Source organism: Athene noctua, chromosome 5, assembly GCF_965140245.1.
Source record: "Athene noctua chromosome 5, bAthNoc1.hap1.1, whole genome shotgun sequence".
NCBI classification, from domain to species: Eukaryota; Metazoa; Chordata; class Aves; order Strigiformes; family Strigidae; genus Athene; species Athene noctua.
In genome coordinates this window covers 37,925,292-37,947,614 of record NC_134041.1, presented here as the reverse complement: position 1 = coordinate 37,947,614, position 22,323 = coordinate 37,925,292, and positions in this window count along the sequence as shown.

Sequence of the window (22,323 nt, the reverse complement as noted above, 5' to 3'; positions counted from 1 at the left end):
TCCACTGTTTCAAAGGAAAAATAAATTATACTCTAACCTAATTCGCTGCAACATTTTGTACTCATTCTATTCTTTACCCTGCCTTTCAGTCAGCATATCATTTTTCTATTTTGATATTTATTTGTGTTATGATAGAATCCAGACACTCGATCAGAAGCCAAAATACTATGCTATTACCAAGTGTCCTTTTAACAGGTTAAGATCGAGCTGCAAAATACATTTGTAGCTACTGATGAACTACAGTCTGACAAAACTGTCATCTGCCTGGCCGGTACAATATGTTTACACTCTTTTGCCTAAATATTACACATCTTATACAGGCAGGGTTTGTACAGGCAGAAAATGTGATGGTGTCACCAAATGGGATAAATGAACTTATCGACACCAATGTGATGTAGATAAGCAGACATTCCTTTATTAACGGCCGAATGTGTAGGGGAGTCGTCTCACCACCAACACACACTGAACTCGTGTAGCATGCTGATTATATATGACACAGTCATACATAATAAACAAATTCTCATACATAAACCTGATAATTCCTGTAACTCATTTTCTTATTCCTGCCCCTTTTCAGTCATGTGCACTTGAGTCCTGAAATGAGTCTGGGGGCTGCTTTTGTGACCACCATGGGCTACTGACTCCAAAGAAAGACACTCCAGTGTCCTTGACTCAAGGACTTTGGCTTACATGACAATTTTAATATGCTTCAAGGTCCCTTCACAATGTATCCTTTAGAACATCTTGTTCCACGGGGCAATAAATTGTCTGTATCAAACAGCTTAACAATAGTACTGGTCATGAATCTTACTTCTTTGAATAGAAATCTGGTTAATTATTATTACTGGCCTACGCAGCCTTAGCCTGGGACTTTACAAAGGATTTTGTGGCAGCACAACTGGTTGTATGGTTACTCAACTAAACACAGTATTTCTATGGATACTTAAAACATTACACAACTATCTTTTTCGAAGTATTATTAAACCAACACTCCTGTAAAATTCCATTTAATTGATTAGGCCTAATCATTCCTGATTTAAATCAAAAACACCAAAAATCATTAAAATCAGCTCAAATGATGAACAAATCAGTAACAATGGGAAGAAGGAAAACAGGCAATGTTGAAAAAAATCCTCTTTTTCAATAATCCCATGTGAGAGATGCATTAGTTTTATGGAGTCAAAAAATAATTGACTGGGAAAAAAGTGAAGATGTGTATTCTTATCTGACTTTGATACTATAGCTGTTGGAAATTTAAAACTTTAAAGTCCTTGATATATTGTTCAAATATTCAAATATCTTTTTCAATGTAGCTTGGATAGGGGTATAATTCCAGTGTACTGAAGATTAAGCATTGTTCTAGAGTTTAGTATACCTCTAGGGATTTTTCCAGTATATTGTCATGCCATTATTCATCAGCTGCTACAAAAAACAAGGTGATACACAAAGTATTCTAAGGTTTGTTCTCATAATGGTCTGATTCCTACTGCTCTAGATGCTGAAATCCATACTGATAATGGCAAAATCTTTTTCACTAGTCTACTGGACTTACTTCTGGAACTGGACATCCTTTTACAACGAGTTACAATTGTTTGGGTGTTTCTCTTCACAAATTTCTAGAGAAAGTGTATATTCCAAACTAATAAATTTGTATTACTTGACTTCTTGAGATTGTTAAGACCAGTTTTTATGTATATTGTGATGGTTTTAAGCCCTGTCGGGACCGGAGATCATGTTGCCGTTGCCCCTCCCCCACCCTCAGACACAAGTAGAGCGCAAACCCGGAGTTAAAATAAGAAGAAATTTAATACAACAGTGTGATAAGCAATCTGAACAACAACAGTAGTAATTATAACAATAAAGAGCAATAACAGTGAACAAGACAAAAGATATACAGAGAAAAACCTCAATGGTCACAGACAGTTCGCTCGCGCTGCTCCCCTCCACCAAAGCCACAACGGAAAAGCTTCACACGCTGCCGCGCCGGACTTGACGTCAGCATGGTATGAATAACCCGGCTGGAGATCCCTTCCCCCTCTCTCTCTGCTGGGGAAATTTAACCCTATCCTAGCTGAACCAGGACATAATCCACCCCTTTATTCTATACCATCTGCGTCATGTCCAGCTGCCATTTAACAGTTAACAATAACAAAACAACAATTGACAAAGGCACAACATAATTCACAGCATGTTCTCACACAGAATCAAGTCCCCCTGTGGTACATTGGACCTCTCCATTATCCTGCATCACCCAACAGGTACACCCAGGTCCTTAGGCAAAAGCAATCCCGTGGATGGGTTTGCCTTTACCTTTGCCTGGTGCAGGACTAAACCAGACCATTTTTTCCCAATATATTCCTCATGCGCACCACAGGGACTTTATCCCCATCTACAGCACGTGGAGGTTTTGAATGAGCCAGGCCAGTTTGACTAGCAGATCCTCTTGTGTTGACTAGCCAGGTGGCCTTTGCTAGATGCATGTTCCAGACATTGAAGGTCCCACCTCCCAATGCTTTCAATGTGGTTTTTAACAGTCCATTGTAGCGCTCGATCTTCCCAGAGGCTGGTGAGTGGTAGGGGATATGGTAGATCCACTCGATGCCGTGTTCTTCTGCCCAGGCATTTAGGAGGTTGTTTTGGAAGTGGGTCCCGTTGTCTGACTCAATTCTCTCTGGGGTGCCGTGTCGCCACAGGACTTGGGTTTCAATACCCAGGATAGTGTTTTGGGCGGTGGCGTGGGGTGCTGGGTAAGCTTCCAGCCATCCAGTGGTAACTTACACCATTGTGAGCATGTGGCGCTTCCTGTGGCGGGTCTGTGGCAGTGTGATGTAGTCGATCTGCCAGGCCTCTCCATATCTATATTTCAGCCATCGCTCTCCATTTCGCTGGGCTTCACCCGCTTGGCATGTTTGATTGTGGCACATGTCTCACATCCATGGAGGATCTCTGCGATGGTGTCAATAGTAAGGTCCACCCCTTGATCTCGAGCTCACCTGTATGTTGCATCTCTACCTTGGTGGCCCGAGGTCTCGTGGGCCCACCGAGCTATGAACAGTTCACCTTTGCGCTGCCAGTCCAAGTCCACCTGAGCCACTCTAATCTTAGCAGCTTGGTCTGCCTGCTGGTTGTGTCGATGTTCATCAGTGGCCCGACTCTTGGGCACATGAGCATCCACATGGCGCACCTTCACAACGACGTTTTCCACACGGGCTGCAATGTCCTGCCATACTTCAGCAGCCCAGACGGTTTTACCCTTACGTTGCCAGTTGTTCTGTTTCCATTGCTGCAACCATTTCCACAGGGTAATCGCCACTGCCCACGAGTCGGTATAGAGGTAGAGCCTTGGACACTTTTCCTTCTCAGCAATATCCAAAGCAAGGCATATGGCTTTCACCTCTTCAAACTGGCTCGATTCACCCTGTCCCTCAGCAGCTTCAGTGATCCGTTCTGTGGGACTCCACACAGCAGTCTTCTATCGTCGAAGTTTTCCCAGAATACGACAATACCCATCAGTGAACAGGGCATATCGCTTCTCCTCATCCAGCAGCTCGTTATATGGTGGGGCCTCCTTAGCACGTGTCACCTCCTGTTCTGGTGATATCCCAGAATCTTTGCTCTCTGGCCAGTTTATAATCACCTCTAGTATCCCTGGGCAGCTGGGGTTCCCTATTCGAGCCCGTTGTGTTATCAATGCAACCCATTTACTCCACGTGCCATCGGTTGCATGATGTGTGGAAGAGGCCTTTCCTTTGGACATCCAACCAGGCATTGGCAGTTGGGGTGCCAGGAGGAGCTGTGTTTCAGTGCCGATCACTTCTGAGGCAGTCCAAATGCCTTCATATTCTGCCAATATCTCCTTCTCAGTTGTTGTGTAATTAGCTTCAGAGCCTTTGTATCCACGGCTCCAAAAGCCTAGAGGTCGTCCTCGGGTTTCCCCAGGTGCTCTCTGCCAGAGGCTCCAGGTAGGGCCATATTCCCTGGCGGCGGTGTAGAGCAGGTTCTTAATCTCCTGCCCTTCCCAGACTGGCCCGAAGGCTACTGCCTGGGCAATCTCCCATTTAATTTGTTCAAAATATTGTTGTTGCTCAGGGCCCCATTCAAAATCATACTTCTTGCGGGTTACATGGTAGAGAGGGCTCACAATCACGCTGTAGTTCGGGATGTGCATCCTCCAGAACCCCACAGCGCCCAGGACAGACTGAGTCTTCTTTTTAGAGGTTGGTGGGGCCATGGCTGTTATCTTGTTTATCACCTCCACTGGGATGTGGCCACACCCATCTTGCCATTTTATTTCTAGGAATTGAATTTCCCTTGCAGGCCCCTTAACTTTCTTGTGCTTAATGGCAAAGCTGACCTTCAGGAGGATTTAAATAATCTTCTTCCCTTTCTCAAAGACTTCCTCGGCTGTGATCCCCCATACAATGATGTCATCAATGTATTGCAGGTGTTCTGGAGCCCTACCTTTCTCCAGTGCAGTATGGACCAGTCCATGGCAAATGGTGGAGCTGTGTTTCCGCCCCTGGGGCAATCGATTCCAGGTGTACTGGAAGCCTCTCCAAGAGAACGCAAACTGTGGCCTGCACTCTGGCACTACCGGAATGGAGAAGAACGCGTTAGCTGTGTCAATCGTGGCGTACCATTTGGCTGCCTTTGACTCCAGTTCATACTGGAGCTCTAGCATGTCCAGCACTGCAGCACTCATTGCTGGCGTAATTTCATTCAGGCCATGGTAATCCACAGTTAGCCTCCATTCACCATTAGGCTTTCTCACTGGACATCTATGACTATTGAAGTGTGAGTGAGTTTTGCTGATCACCTTCTGGCTTTCAGAAGCATCAGCATCAGAAGCATCAGCTGATGGATGGGGACCAGGGAATCTCAGTCGGTACGTTACTGCCGCCAATGCACCCTCTTGGTAGCAATCGGCACTCGCTGCTCCTCAACCTAAAGCTGCCCCACCACTGAGGGATCCTCTGAGAGTCCTAGTAAGGTGGACAACTGTTCAACCTCCTCCAGGGCAGCTACACCAAAAGCCCACCGGTACCCTTTTGGGTCTTTGAAGTACCCTCTCCTGAGACAGTCTATGCCCAGGATGCACGGGGCATCTGGGCCAGTCACAATGGGGTGCTTATGCCAGTCCTTCCCAGTCAGGCTCACTTCAGCTTCCAATACTGTCAGCTGCTGGGATCCCCCTGTCACTCCAGAGATACAAATGGATTCAACCCCACTGTAGCTCGATGGCATCTGGGGGCACTGTGCACCAGTGTCCACCAAAGCCTTATATACTCTTGTGGGTCAGACGTGCTAGGCCATCGGATCCACACTGTCCAGTAAATCCGATTATCCCTTTCCTCCACCGAGCTGGAGGCAGGGCCCCTCTAATCCTGCTCTTCATCACTCACTTCCTGTAGCAATGCCTCCTGGAAGAATGGTTCACTGGTCCCCTCAAGAAGGTCAGACATAACATTGACCATTCTATTCTGTCTGGGGATTTCCGACTGGACACTGGAGCGTCACTTTTCTTGGAGGACTCCCCTTTTGTGATGGTCTTCCCTTTCAGCTGCTCTACTCGTGCAGCTAGGTTGGGAGTGGGCTTTACATACCACTTCCTCATGTTTTCTCCATGGTTGTGGAGGAAAAAACATGGGTTGTCTCGTGGTGTGTACCTTCTACTGACTTTTCTTGGGTGGGAAACTTTTACTTCTAATGGCTGAGATATCGGCCTGTTCAGGTGGAATGTAGGACATATCCTCTGACATTTTCTGCACCCTCTGAGAGAATTCCTCCACACCTGAGACCCAGGAATGTTAAGATGAAAGGAGATTTCCCTCACATTGCTGGAGCTTCCCAACCACTCCATCCACTGTTAGAGTGTGGGTGTCTGTCCACCAGGACACTATTGCCAATGCTGTCGAGTGTGCTTCTGGTGCGCTCTTCAGGAACTTTTGCCACATCAGGTGTGTGCAAGGGGCCTGATCTGGTTCCATGGGTGACTGCTCATTATTCAGATCACCATAGATCATCTCAAACACAGCCTGTTCCCTGAGGTTTTGGATGCCTTTCTCAATGCTGGTCCATTTGCCTAACTGGCATAGGATATCATCCTTGTAGGGGTACTTTTCCCTTACACTGAGCATGAGTTCCTTCAAAAAGCTGAGGGTTTGAGTCTGTTTCCCTATTGCCCTGTCAATGCCAGCATCCTTGGCCAAAGATCCCAGCTGCTTGGCCTCTCTCCCCTCCATCTCAAAAGCACTGGCTCCATTGTCCCAGCATCGGAGCAGCCAGGTGTAAATCTGCTCGCCTCCCAGGTGGCCAAAATCTCTCTGCATATCTCGCAGCTCAGTCGGGGTTAGAGTTCAAACGATCACATCTGGCCCTTCCTCCTGTTCCCTTGATGGGCCTGGCTCATCCTCATCCCTCACTCTGCGAACAGACTTTCTGGTATATTTTGTTTTCTGTATCGGGGCGACTGATACCTGCGCTGGCTGGCTCTCTGGCTCAGTCGCTCTGCTGGTGGAGGACACTGAGACAGGCTCTGCTTGTCCCCACAGTCCCTATATTGTTTCAGCTTCTGTAGCCTTTTCTTCCTCTTGAGAGCAGTGCGTGGTGTTAAAGAGGACACGGTAGGCATGGGAAGTCCCCAACACATTGCAGCGATTTGTGTCTCCTGGGTTTTGCCAGCTTGGTAACACACCCTTTCTAAGCACTCCATCAGTTTATCAGGGCTGTACATTTGCTCAGGAGTGAAATTCCAAAGCACTGGAGGTGCCTACCTACTCAGGCCTTTGCCTATCTTTTCCCACACCCCTTGCCACTCACTATCATCTGATTTCGGGGCAACTTTCCGGGCACTGAATTGTTAGAGAAATACCACATGGCCAAAACCGAAATCAGCCAGACATTGAGAAAGCATTGTGCCACAATCACTCTGGCCTGCAGGCTCCAAGAATAATTGAAACTCCCCAAAACCGAGAGGATCTCTTCCCCTGGCTCACCCACAGAGGGGGTGATACCCCTAACAGAAGCCCAAACGGCAAAGAGGTACCAGCCCGCCCCCCCCCCCCCCCCCCCCCCCCCCAGCGATACAAAGGCATTATAAGCAGTCAATAGCCTGTATAACATCATAAGACCCTTTATATATATTTGCACTGATAACAAACGCCAGCACTGGGATCATACACTGGATATAAGGATTAATCCAGCCCCACCACGCAAGCAAGTGGGCTAGCATTGCAAACATTTTCTTATCAAACAAATACTAATACCAACAGAAAAATTACACCCAGCAGATTGCTCTATCACACTCCGGTCAGGGTCTGTCCCTTTTTATTCTTATTTCAGCCCTCTTGTGCCACACATTGGGCGCCAATTAAGGTTGCAGTTGTTTAAGCCCTGCCGGGACCAGAGAGCACGTTGCTGTTGCCCCTTCCCCACCCTCAGCTGGTCGGGCTGGAAATTAGGCCCAAACCCTGGGCTAAAATAAGAAGAAATTTAATCCAACAGTGTGGTAAACAATCTGAACAACAACAGTGGCAATGGTAACAACGATAAACAGCAATAACAGTAAGCAAGATAAACAATATACAGAGAAATACCGCAAATGGTCAGGGAACAGACCCGACATGCATCCCGCCACCAAAAAGCCAAAGAGAAAGTAAAAAAGATTTCTGCCCCCTGGACCTGACATCAGCATGGTATGAATAACCCGGCTGGAGATCCCTTCCCCCTCTCTCTCTGCTGGGGAAACTTTATCCTGTCCTAGTTGAACCAGGACATCCATGTACTAAAGAATCATGCTGTTTGTATTACTGAGCTAAAGTCACTACAGAAAAATATAATCTTGACCCAAAAGCAATTCTGATTAAGGTTACAAATCATGAAAGTTGTAAGACAGTAATTTTTTCTCTGATAGTATGGTATGATCCTCCTTTAAAAATTGGAACAGTTCAATAAGGAAAATAATCATTCCTTCTCTTAGGCCATAGACAAATACCTTCTACATGCTGTTTTAATTCTGTATTTACAAAGGGATGACAGTTTTTCTATTTTCATTATTTTCCCCTGCAGATTATCAAGGCATTTGCATTCTTTTGATCTGCTTACGCAACTCAGTGTGCAATAATTTAAAAAATTAATAGCACCATATCTCAGAAAGATGCAGCATCTAGAAATCATCTCTGCTTCTTATTAATTTAAGAACAGTATAGCAGATGAGAAGCTCTCACAAGGCATATCCACTATGATGTTGATAAAGGGTAAGTCCTGTTCCCCTTTCTATTCAGTCTTTTAAAGTAGCATGATTTCCAGGAAAGGGGAATAACAAGCAGTGCTTGTAGGTTTGTATTACTGTATAAATATATTTTTACTATGAAATTGTAAATTGCAATATATAAGAATATATTGAGCAGATTTTTAATTTCCAGAAAAAAAAATCCACTTTTTCTTGGTGACAAGCTTATTTTATTTTTCTAAGTATGCAAGAGTTAGCTTTTGAGAGAAATGTATTTTAATGTACTGATAGAAAAATCCAAATCAAATAAATTAAATTATACTGGTTTTATTAATAGTTCTTAGGATTAGCTTTTCTCTTTTTAAACTATTTAATTGTAATATGCATATTACTTTTTGAAAATATGTATATTCTTCTTTGACTTTAAATGGATTATCTCCTCTTTCTTCTTCTTTCCACCAAAAAATCCCCTACTGCTAACAAAGTTCTTTCCTTAAAGTTACAGACAAAAGTTACTCTGCCTTGAAAATACTTAGTATCCTTCACATAGTCACATTTTGAATGAAAAGATTTCATTTTATTCCTGCTGATTAGATTCATAGATGTGCTTTTGATTTATTGAAAAGATGTGCAAAGATAGCAAAAAATTGAAACAACAGGTCTTTTAAAAAGTATGTTAATACTTCAGGGGTTGTTTATAATGGTGTGCTGCCTGACAAGTTAATTTAAAAATTATATAAACATCATCATAACCCATAGTCTCACCTATTGTCCCCCAGGCTGGGTACATGCAGCTTTGGAATTGTTCTGTGTTCCGCTACAAACTTTTAAAAATCAGAAATCTACTATAGCAACTTCAGTGGAAATGGAATATCTTGTCCTTCACAATGCCATTTGGTAAAAAAACCTAAAGATGTGAAAACAAAAAAAAATTTTTTCTTGGTTAGGGTTCTGATGTGCTCTGTGATACAATACCTGTAGGGTAATTACCATTCAAATGTACTGAGAAAGTCTGATAAACTAATAATCTACACAAATGCAGAGAGAAAAAAGGCAAGACTGTTCATAGATCCTTCACTTATCACTTGTCTCAGCTAGCTACACAGATGGTGAAAAATGCTATACTGAGCTTTTTCTTCTTAAAAAACCCAACAACAACCAACAACATAAGCAAGTATGCAAATGTCAACATTGCCTACTTGTACATTAGCAAGTAGCACATCATAGTAGCAGCAGGCATACAGAGCAAAGTAGCTGGTCCTAAGTAGATGATACCCACACTACATGTCATTTGGGGCTTTGCTCCATACTGCTGCTAGTCTGTTCCTCTATGCCCATTCATACCAGGAATATTCTCAGTGCAAATATCTTACCTTGGAAGGAGCAAATAATAAAAAGTACCACTGGCTTCTGAGCTTACATAAATGTAAAGTGTGATGATCAGAATTTTTTAACTTTAGTGAAGTTACACTTTTTTTTTTTTTTTTTTTTAGTCTAGCTCTCAGAAGTAACAGGGACCTGAGGCAATGGCTACAAACTGAAACATGGTAGGCTCCATTTGAACATGAGGAAACGCTTTCTGACTGTGAGAGTGTCAGAGCATTGGCACAGGTTGCCCAAGGAGGTTGTGTAGTCTCCCTTCTTACAGGTATTCAAAAACCATCTAGACATGGTCCTGGATTTAAGATGGCCCTGCTTGAGCAGGGGGGCTGGACAAGATGGCCTCCAGAGGTCCATTTCAAACTCAACTTCAACTATTCTGTGACTCTATTAAGTATTTTGACTGAAATATAAGCAAGAAAAATTCAGCCTAAATCTGGCATAAGGCAAATGAACTTGAGTCTTATTTGTTAAAACCTAAACAATCAGATTAGTGACAAAAGAACAAGTAAAAACATAGGACAAGTGTAATAACAGGTAGTGCAAGTAAGCTTTTCAATAAATATTGTTGTAAGATAGTTATCATTTAAAAAGCAAGGACACTTGTGCCATTTCAGCAAAACAACCTTACCTTGGAAGGTACTTAAGAAAACTCCTCTGAACTAGATGAGTAATCAGGGACTGTAACAAACAGAACTAATAACCAAGATCATACCATATAAGGAAGAACTCGAAGGTTCACACAAAGCTCAAGAAAAGTTCCTCTTCTAAAAGATAGCTAAAAATAGCTAAATACCCCATGGAAGCCCTTGGGGAACCAAGCTGAACATGTAATGACTATGTAGATATGATAGCTGGTTCCAGGAAACGTAATGCATGTTTATGTAACAGAATGATAAGCTTTGGCTGAGGCAACATATGATAGAACGATTCCCTCATGTGCCCGGCCGAATAAAGTAATGCTTGCTTGTTAATGTGAAGCCCAGCATTAAGGAGTTTTATTCTGGATTTCAGTGCAGTGACACTGCCACAATTTTACTTCTGAAGTTAGACAAAGCAAGAGGAAAGGGGTAATTCATTTTGTCTCCTGCTGGGATGGACAAAAACTTTTGCTATGGCCCACAGAGGTATGAGGGTCTATTAATAAAAAGCTCTATAGAAATAAAAATATGCAGAATTTCTTACACTGTGGAGTCCATAATGTTTAATCTTATTTTCCTACTTTGTTCACTGATAAAACAGTATTTATGTAGGAAACAGGAACGGATGACTTAGTTGTTCATTTCAGTGCAACCCTTAAAATCTTCCTCGGGCAAAATGCTTCAGCAGTAGCTTTTGAGTAACAGCTATATACCCCTATCCAATCTGCTACACATGCTGGAGAGGGACATTATGCAGGAATGTCTGTCTAAATCAGCATCCATCTACACTTGGTGGAAGAGAAGGCAATTTCCTATAAGACTGATCGAGTTTTCTGGAGTATACAACATTGCCAGCTCACGCATTCATCTCATGATACTTGGCATTATTTTTTTTTTTTAGTTTTCAATAAACAGAAACTGTTAAGAGAAATGTGCAACTGTCAACAGTTCTGAGCTTTCTTTTAAAATGATTGAGACCCCATGGTTATATGAATGGTTGATAAATCAGACATTCAGGGGCACATTGAAAAACAGAATAAAAATACCAATGTATATACACCTGCTATGTGAGTAAAAATTGTTCAAGACATTTCATAGGTGTCATCTCCTTTCCCTTGATGGCTATTAATTCACGGGACAAATTCAGACTACTGTTTTTCCTGCTTTATCATACACGGATGCTATGTAGTTTCCTTCCACAGGGGAAAAGGGAGATTTCCATTTTTTCAGTGTATTTAAAGTAATATTTCTTTTTATATTCATGTCAGAATTCTGGAAGGTCAACTTAAGATTTTTTAACAACTGCATGTTGCAGTATTGGATATCTATTTATGAAACTGTCACTTTTATGGATGGTAGTTAACTGAATAGTAGCTCATTTAGTTGGTCAGACTGCTAAGGGTCTACAATAAGCAGGCTGAAGGTGAAGACATTTTTATAGTGGCATCCCTAAGTAATGTGAGTCACAAATTTATCCTGAGGAAGGTGAACCAAGAGGGCTAAGAGCCATAGGGATTTTAGCCAATTTCTATTCCTTTGGCATACTACCGGCACTAATTGTCTTTCCAAATCAGCATTATAGCATTTTTCTATGTCCTTTGCCCATTGCCAGATGCAGAAAACCGAAGACAAGCTGCTGTGCTGTGAAGTGCTGTGCAGGAATTTTGCCAGAGCTGAGGAATTGCTATGTGTGCAGGTTTAACCCCTGCCAGGATTGGAGAGCACGTTGCTGTTGCCCTTCCCCCACCCGCAGCTGGTCGGGCTGGAAAGTTAAACACAGACACCGGCTAAAATAAGAAGAAAATTTAATACAACAGTGTGATAAAACAATCTGAATAGCAGCAGTGGCAATGATAACAACAAAAAACAGCAATAACAGTGAACAAGACAAAAGATATACAGAGAAATACCACTAAATGGTCAGGGAGGAAGCCTGCCGCGTGTGTTGAAACCACCAAAACCAGAAGGGAAACTAAAGAGGCTCCGCCCCTGGACCGGATGTCATCATGGTATGAATAACCCCGCTGAAGATCCCTTCCCCCTCTCTCTCTGCTGGGCAAAAATTAACTCTATCCTAGCTGAACCAGGACATAATCCACACCTTTTTTCTATACCATCTGTGTCATGTACAGCTGCCATTTAGCAGTTAACAATAACAAAGTAATAATTTACACAGGAACAGCATATTTTACGGCATGTTCTCACCCAGAATCAAGTCCCCCTGTGGTATGCATCTGACCTCTCCATTGTCCTGCATCACCCACCAGGTGCACCCAGGTCCCTGGGCAAAAGCAATCACGTGGATAGATTTACTTTTACCTTTACCTGGCGCAGGACTGAACCAGACCATTTTTCCCAATATATTCCTCATGCACACCACAGGGACTTTATCCCCATCTACAGCACATGGAGGTTTCGACTGAGCCGGGCCAGCTCGACTGGCAGATCCTCCTGTGTTGACTAGCCAGGTGGCCTTTGCTAGATGCATGTCCCAGTCTTTGAAGGTCCCACCTCCCAATGCTTTCAATGTGGTTTTTAATAGTCCATTGTAGCGCTCGATCTTACCAGAGGCTGGTGCGTGGAAGGGGATATGGTCTAACTCAATTCTCTCTGGGGTGCCGTGTCGCCACAGGACTTGGGTTTCAAGGCCCAGGATGGTGTTTCAGGTGGTGGCGTGGGGTGCTGGGTAAGCTTCCAGCCATCCAGTGGTTACTTCCACCATTGTGAGCACGTGGCGCTTGCTTTGGTGGGTCTGTGGCAGTGTGATGTAGTCGATCTGCCAGGCCTCTCCATATCTATATTTCAGCCATCGCTCTCCATTTCGCTGGGGCTTCACCCGCTTGGCATGTTTGATTGTGGCACATGTCTCACATCCATGGAGGATCTCTGCGATGGTGTCAATAGTAAGGTCCACCCCTTGATCTCGAGCTCACCTGTATGTTGCATCTCTACCTTGGTGGCCCGAGGTCTCGTGGGCCCACCGAGCTATGAACAGTTCACCTTTGCGCTGCCAGTCCAAGTCCACCTGAGCCACTCTAATCTTAGCAGCTTGGTCTGCCTGCTGGTTGTGTCGATGTTCATCAGTAGCCCGAATCTTGGGTACATGAGCATCCACATGGCGCACCTTCACAACGAGGTTTTCCACACGGGCTGCAATGTCCTGCCATACTTCAGCAGCCCAGACGTTTTTACCCTTACGTTGCCATTTGTTCTGCTTCCATTGCTGCAACCATTTCCACAGGATATTCGCCACTGCCCACGAGTCGGTATAGAGGTAGAGCCTTAGCCACTTTTCCCACTCAACAATATCCAAAGCCAGCTGAACGGCTTTACCCTCTGCAAATTGGCTAGATTCACCATGTCCCTCAACAGCTTCAGTGATCGGTTCTGTGGGACGCCATACAGTAGACTTCCATCGTCGATGTTTTCCCACAATGCGACAAGACCCATCAGTGAACAGGGCATATCGCTTCTCCTCATCCGGCGGCTCATTATATGGTGGGGCCTTCTTAGCACGTGTCACCTCCTGCTCTGGTGACATCCAGAAATCTTTGCTCTCTGGCCAGTTTGTGATCACCTCTAGTATCCCTGGGCGGCTGGGGTTCCCTATTTGAGCCCGTTGTGTTATCAATGTAACCCATTTACTCCACGTGGCATCGGTTGCATGATGCATGGAGGAGGCCTTTCCTTTGAACATCCACCCCAGCACTGGCAGTCGGGGTGACAGGAGGAGCTGTGTTTCAGTGCCGATCACTTCTGAGGCAGGCCGAACTCCTTCGTACGCTTCCAGTATCTCCTTCTCAGTTGTTGTGTAATTAGCTTCAGAGCCTTTGTATCCACGGCTCCAAAAGCCTAGAGGTCGTCCTCGGGTTTCCCCAGGTGCTCTCTGCCAGAGGCTCCAGGTAGGGCCATTTTCCCCGGCTGCGGTGTAGAGCATGTTCTTAACCTCCTGCCCTTCCCGGACTGGCCCGAGGGCTACTGCCTGGGCAATCTCTCGTTTAATCTGCTCAGAGTATTGTTGTTGCTCAGGGCTCCATTCAAAATCGTTCTTCTTGCGTGTTACATGGTAGAGAGGGCTCACAATCACGCTGTAGTTCGGGATGTGCATCCTCCAGAACCCCACAGCGCCCAGGACAGACTGAGTCTCCTTAGAGGTTGGTGCGGCTGTGGCTGTTATCTTGTTTATCACCTCCACTGGGATGTGGCGACGCCCATCTTGCCATTTTATTCCTAGGAATTGAATTTCCCTTGCAGGCCCCTTAACTTTCTTTTGCTTAATGGCAAAGCTGGCCTTCAGGAGAATCTCAATGATTTTCTTCCCTTTCTCAAGGACCTCCTCAGCTGTGGTTCCCCATACAATGATGTCATCAATGTACTGCAGGTGTTCTGGGGCCCTACCTTTCTCCAGTGCAGTACGGACCAGTCCTTGGCAAATGGTGGAGCTGTGTTTCCACCCCTGGTGCAATTGATTCCAGGTGTACTGAATGCCTCTCCAAGTGAACGCAAACTGTGGCCTCCACTCTGGTGCTATCGGAATGGAGAAGAACGTGTTAGCAATGTCAATCGTGGCGTACCACTTGTCTGCCTTTGAACTCCAGTTCATACTGGAGCTCTAGCATGTCCGGCACTGCAGCACTCATTGCTGGTGTAACTTCATTCAGGCCACGGTAGTCCACAGTTAGCCTCCATTCACCATTAGGCTTTCTCACTGGCCATATAGGGCTGCTGAAGGGTGAGTGAGTTTTGCTGATTACCTTCTGGCTTTCAGGTAGACGGATCAGCTGATGGATGGGGCCAGGGAATCTCGGTTGGTGCCGTACGGCCTCCGGTACACTGTCTTGGTAGCAATTGGCACTCGCTGTTCCTCAACCTTAAGCCACCCCACCACTGAGGGATACTCTGAGAGGCTGGGTAAGGTGGACAACTGTTCAACCTCCTCCAGGGCAGCTACACCAAAAGCCCACCGGTAGCCCTTTGGGTCTTTGAAGTACCCTCTCCTGAGGAAGTCTACGCCCAGGATGCACGGGGCATCTCGCCAGTCACAATGGGGTGCTTATGCCAGTCCCTCCCAGTCAGGCTCACTTCAGCTTCCAATAGGGTCAGCTGCTGGGATCCCCCTGTCACTCCAGAGATGCAAATAGATTCAACCCCACTGTAGCTCGATGGCATCAGGGTGCACTGAGTGCCAGTGTCCACCAAAGCCTTATACTCTTGTGGGTCTGACGTGCCAGGCCATCGGATCCACACTGTCCAGTAAATCCGATTATCCCTTTCCTCCACCTGGCTGGAGGCAGGGCCCCTCTAATCCTGCTCATCATCACTCACTTCTTGCAAGAATGATTTACTGGTCCCCTCAGGAGGGTCAGACATAACGTTCACCATTCTGTTCTGCCTGGAGGATTTCTGACTGGACACTGGAGCTGCGCTCCTCTTGGAGGACTCCCCTTTTGTGATGGTCTTCCCTTTCAGCTGCTCTACTCATGCAGCTAGGGCTGCAGTGTGCTGTCCATCCCACCTCCTCATGTTTTCTCCATGGTCGCGGAGGAAAAACCACAGGGTGCCTCGTGGTCTGTACCTTCTGCTGCCTTTCTCTTGGGTGGGGAAACATTTTCTTCTAATGGCTGAGACATTAGCCCGTGTGTGTGGAGCGTAGGACATGTCCTCTTCCACTTTCTGGAGCCTCTGAGACAGTTCCTCCACAGCTGAGACCAGGGAATGGTGAGATGAAGGGAGATTTCCCTCATATTGCCGGAGCTTGCCAACCACTCCATCCACTGTTAGAGTGTGGGTGTCTGTCCACCAGGACACTATTGCCAATGCTTTTGAGTGCGCTTCTGGTGCGCTCTTCAGGAACTTTCACCACATCAGGTGTGTGCAAGCGGCCTGATCTGGTTCCATGGGTGACTGCTCATTATTCAGATCACCATAGATCATCAAAACACAGCCGGTTCCCTGAGGTTCTGGATGCCTTTCTCAGTGCTGGTCCATTTGCTTCGCTGACATAAGATATCATCCTTGTAGGGGCGCCTCTCCCTTACACTGAACAGGAATTGCTTCCAAAGGCTGAGGATTTGAGCCTGCTTCCCTATTTCCCTATCAATGCCAGCATCCTTGGCCAAAGATCCCAGCTGCTTGGCCTCTCTCCCCTCCATCTCAAAAGCACTGGCTCCATAGTCCCATCATCGGACCAGCCAGGTGCAAATCTGCTCGCCTCCCAGGCGGCCGAATTCTCTTCGCATATCTCGCAGCTCAGTCGGGGACAGAGATCGGACAGTCACCTCTGGTTCTTCCTACTGTTCCCCTGATGGGCCTGGCTCATCCTCATCCCTCACTCTGCGAACAGACTTTCTGGTATATTTTGTTTTCTGTATTGGGGCGACTGACACTGGCACTGCCTGGCTCTCTGGCTCAGTTGCTGTGCTGGTGGAGGCAACTGAGACTGGCTCTGCCTATACCCCCTGTTCAGATATTGTTTGTGTGGCCTTTTCTTCCCTTTGAGGGCAGCGCGTGGTATTAAAGAGGACACGGTCGGCATGGACAAGTCCCCAACACATTGCAGCGATTTGTGTCTCTTGGGTTTTGCCCGTTTGGTAACACACCCTTTCTAAGCACTCCATCAGCTTCTCAGGGCTCTGCATTAGCTCAGGAGTGAAGTTCCAAAACTTTGGAGGTGCCCACTGACTCAGGCCTTTGCCCATCTTTTCCCACACCCCTTGCTACTCACTATTATCTGACCTCGGGGCAGGTTTCCGGGCACTGCTATTGTTAGAGAAGTGCTGCATGGCCCAAAACTATATCTGGCAGGCATTCAGAAGGCATAGTGCCACAATCACAGTGGCCTGCAGACTCCAAGGATAATTTAAATTCCCCAAAACCGAGAGGATCTCTTCCCCTGGCTCACCCACAGCTGGGGTGGTACCCCTAACAAAAGCCCAAACGGCAAACAGGTACTGGCCCACCCCCACACACAGCGATAGAAAGGCATTATAAGCATTCAATAACCAGTATAACCACATAAGACGCTTTGCACATTTTCCACTTATAACAAACACCACCACTGGGATTATACATTGGATATAAGGATTAATCCAGCCCCACCACGCAAGCAAATGGGCCAGCATTGCAAACATTTTCTTATCAAATAAACACGAATACAAACAGAAAGATGACACCCAACAGATTGCTTTATCTCACTCTGGTCAGGGTCTGCCCCACGTTGGGCGCCAATTATAAATGTGCAGGTTTAACCCCTGCCGGGATTGGAGAGCACGTTGCTGTTGCACTTTCCCCACCAGCAGCTGGTCAGGCTGTAAAGTTAAACACAGACACCGGCTAAAACAGAAGAAAATTTAATACAACAGTGTGATAAAACAATCTGAATAGCAGCAGTGGCAATGATAACAACAATAAACAGCAGTAACAGTGAACAAGACAAAAGATATACAGAGAAATACCGCAAAATGATCAGGGAACAAGCCCGCCGCATGTGTCGCAACCCCCAAAACCAGAAGCGAAAGTAAAGCATCTCCACCCCTGGACCTGACGTCAGCATGGTATGAATAACCCGGCTGGAGATCCCTTCCCCCTCTCTCTCTGCTGGGGAAAACTTGACTCTATCCTAGCTGAACCAGGACACTATGCCAATGCTAAATGGCATGGATTAAACGTGGCTCTGCTTCTAAAAAGTCATTTAGAAAGGTATAGACAGAGTCATGTAAAAGCTTTCTATTACAGTACATCAGCTTCTGGTGCTGTAGAAGGTGAATTCCTGAACTTGGGTTCCTGTTATTCTCTTAACGTCTGCATCTTTCTTGGTGAATTTGTGTAAGGCAAACCTATACTGTCATATAGTCTAAGAAGAAATATGACCACTTCATGAGATGCCCTGAAGTTCCCTGCTGATATGAGAGCTAATTCTGATCCATAGCTTGGAATAAATGCAGGAATTGTTTAGTTATTGGACCCCAGCTTAGGCCAAAAGGGTAAGCATGAAAACAAAGTAATGTTAGCCTTTCACTTGTGTAAGATTTTAAGTACTTTAAGTGGGATCCGTTGTCTATTTTCTTGGGATTTATGTGTTAGGGTTGTTGGGGGGTTTTTTTGGTGTGGTTTTGTTTGTTGGTTTGTATTGGTTGTTTTTTTTGTTGTTTTTTTGTTTTTTTTTTTTTTTTTTAAGAGTCATTGGTACGAATACGTCTTCAAAAATGCTTTATGGTGGAATATGACAACAGTTGCACACATTATAAATGGATAGTGATGATTAATATATATGTTTACTTTGGCAGTTCTCAGTTTAGGAAAGCACAAGATAAGTTCTTGTAAGAACAATAAGATGTGGATGTGTTGGAAGAAAAGGCTGCATTATGGAATTTGCCCTTCATGCAGTAAAAATAATCATACCATTAAAAAGCTTACATGTTTTTACATAGAAAAAAGAAAAAAAAAATATTACAAGTAGTTCTATAGCTGTGGCATGTTTTGTTGACAAAACAAACTTGCATATCATGATTCTCAATTAGAGAAATTTAGTAACACTGCTTCTAGCAGCAGAAAAGTAGTAAGAGCTTTCCTCTCTGCTTACATATTGTAAAGAACAAGCTTTTAATGTAGAAAACAATTAATGTTCTAAAATAACAGGTAAAGATTTTGAACACAGAAGTCATGATTAAAGATTCAGCCTGGCTCTGTATTTAGCTATGCAGGGTCACAAGTACCTGGAACACAATAAAGCTGTTCTAGTCTATTGGTCTGAAGTTTTCTATGTAATAACCTCCTGAGTTTCATTCTCTGATAGCACTCATTCAGATTTTCCATTTTTACATACAAAATCTATCATTATTCCTCCTCCTCCATCTACCACCAGCAAAAGACATTACTGTCTTCAGTAATAAACGTGTTCTGAAAATGGTAATCACATTCACTTCATACCATCATTCATTTTCGCCACGCTTGCACTTACTTTAAGCTAGTTTTAGAAAGCATTTTAAGAAAAAACAAAATTTGGGGAAAAAGTGTTTCTAGAATAGTGACAACACAAAAAAGAATCTGATATTAATTATTAGGAATATAATGTGGCATAAAGTACTGTGAAGAAGGTTTTGTTCCAAGTATTTGAAGAATTCAGTAATTCTCAGCAGAGAAAAAAAGAAGCGATTTTGTGTCTCAGTCCATCATCCAGAATTCTCACTATCATGTTTATGTCTATCCTGTTCAGAAAATACATGCTTTCACATAAGACTACAGGTCTATGGAAAGAATGGCTTTCACACTGCAAGATCACAGTTCAGTTTTTCATAAATATTCATCTTCTGTGATACATATATCATCTGTAGTTATATTTTGTAGTATGTGATGCCTGTTACAGAATATGTGATACATGTTTACATACTTTGCTCTAGTCCATGTTTATACCTCTTATGCAATTTTAACTGGGTGTGTCCAAATCAATGTGAGGTGCTTATCACTTGTACATATCTGCACATACCTATGATAATTCTCAAACACTTTATGTGCACTTAATTTTTTTCAGTCTCTCTCTAAATCTTAGGCATGTGCAAAACAAATACCAGCTGAAATGATACTTCAGTAATATATACTGTTTCATGCTGGTTGCTCTACAGATCCTTATACTAACAGGTATTTTCCAGTGTAATTTACATTTGGTAAAAAGATAAGCAACATTAATCTGATTAGAGACTCTGGTGTTAGGGATAAGCCTTGTGTGATAATTCCTATTAAAAAAAAGCTGCACATATACACATACGTGTTTGCACATAGTCCCTCAGATGATTAAGTATTTGTTATAAAGTGTAATAAAATTATTGTCAAATGTTCTCATCATTGCTGATCAAAGCTCCTCCAATAATATTTCTCTAGGCTCACTGAGTTCCTTCCCTCTTTTTTCCTCCTGCTATCTAAGTCTTAGTTTACTTAAAGAATATTTTCCAGTGAGGTGAGAAGTAACCTACTGCTGATAAAATTGCAACCATTTTTGTCAAATGGCTGTGAGGACTAATACCCAAGAACAATTTCATGAATTGGCATTGAGAAAGGAGAAAACAAGACCAAGAAATAAAATTATTCAGTGCTTCGAAATCTGATTATCAGTACATAGGTGATAATTTGTACAATAAGTACAGAACTATTCAAAATTTGAAAAAAATTCTATGGTTTCATTTGCTTAGTTGCATTTTAGGGGCATTCACATATAATTGCAAACAAATGATAATGTACCATCTATTTTAGATTCGTTCTTTAATGCAGCTAGCACCTCAACAAACAAACACTTTTTATCTTCTTTGGAAAAGTCTCTCTCTCTCTCTTTTTTTTTTTTTTTTTTTTTTTTTTGTTAGTCTTAGATTCTGGAATTAATATTCTGAATGAACTCTTGAATGTTTTTGAGGACTATAGTAAACCTTTCTTGCAATGCAAATGCATTGAGGTTTCTCTGGTGTAAGCATGTAGTTGTCTACAAGCAATGAAGCAAACAGACTCCTGTCAAAACACCAAATCAAAGGGGAGGGAAAGATGCAGCAAAAGTTAGGTGTGTCACTTATGTGTACTACTAAAAAGGTATTCTGATATCACAGTGAAAAACAGAGTGAGAACCAGTGTAGATTGAGGAGAATAAAATTATTCTCCACTGCATATTAATGAATTCCCACATACCTGCACCAGCTTCAGGGAATAAACAGTACATTCCTGCTAAGTGCTGAGTGTTATCAAGTCGCATTGTACTGCTGGCAAATGTGGGATATGCTAAATATCTCTGTTTGATTATGTTGCAGTTTTATCCTAAGTGGCCACAAAAAAGTGGGTTTCTCAAGTGTCTTTTCCATGGAAGTTTTGACTTCAGAAGCAAAAGAGCAAAATATATTCCTGTATGTGGTTTTCTTCCTTCTCCTCTGGCAACTAAAGATTTTTGTTTGTTGATAGTACCAACAGTCTCAAATTAGCATAAATTTTATTAATGAGGAATTCGTTTCTAGACAGAAAGCAATTTATGAGTAGAGACTAACATTCAAATGATTTGTAGAGTTAAATTATAACTCATATATTTAGGGTGACTAGCGGTTCTTTTTCTGGAGTTTTATGTAAATCATATTGCTTTGAACTGTTCTATTGTTTATAGTAAAATAATGATGTGTGTCATAAGTAAAAATTTAATATCCTGTATATGTGCACACTGATTCATCAAGGTGCTTAGCCTATGTTTTTGATGGTACTGACTTGCAGAAACACGACTCCACAACCTCTAAGGTGTGTTTATTCAGCACTGAGGCACATGGGGGATCATTTCACCACAAACGTGCATGCCTCTCGTGGCACCTTGTCTTGGCTTTATGCTACAAAGCATCCCATATTCATAATACACCTATACATATGAATGACCTATCCCTGCTTCATATTATAATGAGCCTGAAAGTCTTTTTCATATGTTCTGCCCCCTCTCCTCTTAGTTGCATCTGTGCAGTGTGTCCCAGTGGTCATGGGCTGGGGTCACAGAGATGAAGTAGCTCCTCTTCCTCACAGTTGAACTTTTTACCTCAGTTTCTTGTTCAGTCTCTGTAGCCTCCTGGACTCAAGCTAGACCGTAGGGTTGGTTTTGACCAGTTTTTAGGGCTGTCTTCCTATTCCATCAGGAAGCGTTCCCTCACAGCTTCCATTAATCAAGATTTCCATATTGTTCTGCTCTCTGGCCCATCAACTGTGATCTATTATCCTATTTAATTTTTAGTGATCTTTTAACTAATGGGCCTCTAGCCTGATCTCTAAGTCTTCCATCTTTTTCTCTAAACTAAGATATACCTCCATTTCTCGAGTGCCTAATTTCTAGATCCTATTTTAATTTCCTAGCTCCTCATCTCAGTACTACATAACAGTTAAAACTGGGCAGTTATTTAAGAATTCTATTTAAAAAAAAAAAAAAAAAAAAAAAAAAGACAACCCCACCACATTTACACTGACATAAAAAATTAAAGATGAGGCAAAAAAAAGAATTAATGGTGAGGCAAAACTAGGGTAGGCATATGTGTGGGTATCTGCACAGTCCACCCTTGGCAAATGACTTGC